We start from the raw sequence: 3,542 nt of genomic DNA, 5'->3' as shown, positions 1-3,542 counted from the left end.
GCTCAGGGACAGCACCCCCGGGCACGCTCCCCAAATCTCATTCATTTTAATTGATGAGCGTGCAAAGCTCGTTTCCTTCTCCTGGTTTTGGATCCCTCAGGACTTAGTCATCCAAGCCGTGCACAAAGATTCTGTCTTTGTTTTTGTTTTGTGCTTTCCCCCCTAGAATGCAGCAACCATAGGACACAAACATCCCATCCTTGCAGATAAAGGTTAATTTTTCCCTATGGAAAATACGGGCTACGAGAGAAGAAAGGAAATCACCACGGGGAAGGATCTCCAGCCTTCGGCTCGGTGTGCCACGTGCAACAGGTTTAAAACTCAACATTTCAGTCCCCAGGCTGGTGGGATCTCCGTGTTTTTCCTTCTCCAAGGAGGAGCAGCTCCACAAGGGACACACCGAGGGTGCTCGGTCTGACTCCTGAGCCTGCCTGAATTGTCCCCAGAGCCCAGCAGGAACCACAGGCATTACATCTGCAAGGTGGAAACGAGGTGAAAGGGAAAAAAAAAAAAAAAACCAACAGATTAGAGCCCCATCTGAGAGGGATCGGTTGGTTTTTAACTTCTGCAGCAGTTTTTGTGTTTCCCAGCTCTGATCCCTGCAGGACTGAGATAGTTCCTTCCTGCTGCACCTGCAATGGGTTGTCCTGCTTCATGATGAGATAAGAGTTGCTTGGAGCCAGCATATTTTTAATCTAGTCCTGCCTTGTGCCTGGCAATTAATATTTATTATGGTCTGGACAGAGTGATGGTAGTTTTTTTTTTTGTTTTTTTTCTTGATGTGCAGAAGACATGTTTGTTTAATCTGCCACAGAAAAGAGTGGAAATTAAGATGAGCTTCAGAAAAGAGCTGGAAGCAATTAGTCGTGTTATTTTACTGGGACTTAATTGCTGTAACAGTCAAATTGACAAAGAAAACATGGATGCTATAGCAGGGGTTTGCTGCTGGATTTGAAAGAAGAAAACACTGCACTAAAAGGGACGTGTTATGTTGTAATTAACCTGTTTACTATTACTGAGCTGTACATTTAAATATCTGTTTACTTAGGGTGCACTGGAGCATGTGCCACGTAGTGAGCACTCAGAGCAGCACACAGAATTTAATTCCACACAGAATTACACTGTCCTTGTGTGCAAGCAGGGCTCTCTGCATCCCCTGTGGCCTGTGTGGGTCAGGGCCAGGACAAGCCTCTGGGAGGCCAGATAAGCTCTCTGTGGCTCTACCCTCTCTGCTGAGCCTGAATAAGAGAGAACGGGGAAAATGATATCAACAGGAAGAACATAAAATAAGAATGACCACACGGGGTCAGCTCAAAGGTTCTGCCAGCCCCAACTGCACCTCCAGCTCTGTGTAATAATTCAGCTTGTGTAAATCCCCTTTTGATGGTGCTTTCAGTGGAGAGATGAACAGAAGCCACAGACAGAAATCCAGGGAAGAGTGAACACAACAAGCCAAGCCGACTGCACTCCCATCCTGCAGCTTTTTGCTCCACAGGAATCCCTGAAATCAAATAAAGGGAGAAGGAGTGGGTGAGAGCTGGAGAAAGCCCAGCAGTGTCCCCATGTCCCTTCAGGCTTTGCAGTGTGGTGACCTTGGTGCTGAATGAGAGTTTCTGTGCTGTTAGCTCAGGGATCAGTCTGTCTGCACTTACATCTGGCCTTGTGAGGGAGATGGGGAGGCAGAAGAGCTGCTCCAGCTGTTAGTGACACTGGAGATGGAGGCAGCCTCCTTTTCCACAGTCTCTGAAATCAGCTGGCTGGGGGGGGTTTACTGAACATAGAATCTTAGAGGGGCCTGGAGGGGACCTTAAAGATTTTGACACAACTACTTTTCTAGGGGTTTTTTTTGTGTGTGGTTGACTTGCTTGGACTGTCTCGAGTTTAAGAGGCACATTCTGCAGCCATTTGCACTTTGTGTCAATGGGAAGTCTGTGCTCGGGGGTGCTGGCAGAAGCCAGCTCCAGTGTTTGATAAAATTACATCTCAGTCCTTTTCAGCAGCTTGTCATTTTCCTGTTTTGTTTAATTCCTGTAACTGTCTTCATACAGAACCCTGAAGCTGCAATGTACATTTTGGGTTTCTGTTACAATGCTTGTTTTTGTAGCGGGAAATGTAATCCCTCAAATGCCTGTGTTTAAGAGGATGCAAATCAGCTCCCCAGCACAATGCCTTGGGAACGTTTCTTTCATGCAAAACTCGCCTAGATAAATATGGAGGGGAGGAGGGAGCAGGGAAAAGGGATTGTTCACTTCTGTAAACAACGAGAATTAATTATGCTCAGTATTATGACAGATGGGTTAAGATCAAAATCTGAATCTTTCTCAATGCGGGTGAAATCCACGCTCCTATCTCGAGTTGCATCAGTCCCATTGCACAGCCTGGCCGGTGCCATGGGGCAATGCCACCAGGGCTGGCACTGGCACAGCGTTGGGGACAGCAGGTCCTGCTGTGGCTGGTGCAGAATCCCTCTGCTCTCAGCCCCGAGTGTCCCTGGATCTGCTCTGTCAGGGAAGCCCCAGCCTCCCGCTGAGCCCGGGCAGAACAAAGGTTGTTCCTTCCTGGTGTTCCCCACCCTGGGCTGCAGCAGGAAAAGGGACCCAGCAGAGCCGTAGGAAGCAGTGAAATGCATTTGGAAGCTCACAGGGAGCAGGAAACTCCCATCTCCAGAGGAGTTTTCCTGCTGGTGGCTGTCCAGTACTCAGCACACAATGCTGCTTTACACTTTACCTCTGATGAATTCCTTGGAAGGCGTCTCTGCACTCTCAGTTCCACCATACACAGGAAGGGACATCTGAGGGTGCACACAGCTCATGCCACTGTGCACCTGCACAGCCAGGAGGGTTGGGATAACTAGAGAATAAGTGGAATCAAGGAATTACTCCCCTTCTCTCCCTCCCAAGAATTTGGGGATTTCAGCTCTCCTTGTTAGTCTCCAAATAAGAGTGATGCCCAAGGATTCTAAAAGAAAAATCTGTTCTCCAGCTCCTGTTCCCAGCTGTGCTAGAGAACAACCTGGGGACTGTCACTCTGCCCCTGCTCCATCCTCCCTCCTTCCACTGGGCCATTACTTTGACACTCAATTATTCCACATTTGCAAACCTGTTCTCAAACCTTTTTTGAAAGCAAGCGATAGAAGTGCAAATTCTTATTATTGCTCTTGAAGAGCTTTTTGCAAAGCTGTTGTTAATGAGCTTGCTTAATGAGCTTTCTTAAATCTATATTTATACCCTGTATACAGCTGTATATAGATAGAGCAATGCCTAAAATATGTGTGGATTGCACACACATATGCCTGGGAAAATGAAGGGTGATTAACACGCATCTTCTTCAGTTATGCCATGCAAGTATTTATTCGTTTTTCCTTGGAAATAGGAGAGATAAAAGATCCATTCTGGAATAAAATAATTCTGTGCACATGTGCTCGATGGTTTTGTTTATGAGCCCCAAGTATGTGAGTGTGTGTGTGTGTGAGACAGATGGTGTGTCTGTTTGTGAGAGATATGATGCGGGGATGAATGTCTGTAAAAATACAGGTTTCTTAA

This window comes from Geospiza fortis, unplaced genomic scaffold (assembly GCF_000277835.1).
Source record: "Geospiza fortis unplaced genomic scaffold, GeoFor_1.0 scaffold27, whole genome shotgun sequence".
In the NCBI taxonomy this organism is placed as follows: Eukaryota; Metazoa; Chordata; class Aves; order Passeriformes; family Thraupidae; genus Geospiza; species Geospiza fortis.
This window is presented reverse-complemented; position numbering follows the sequence as displayed.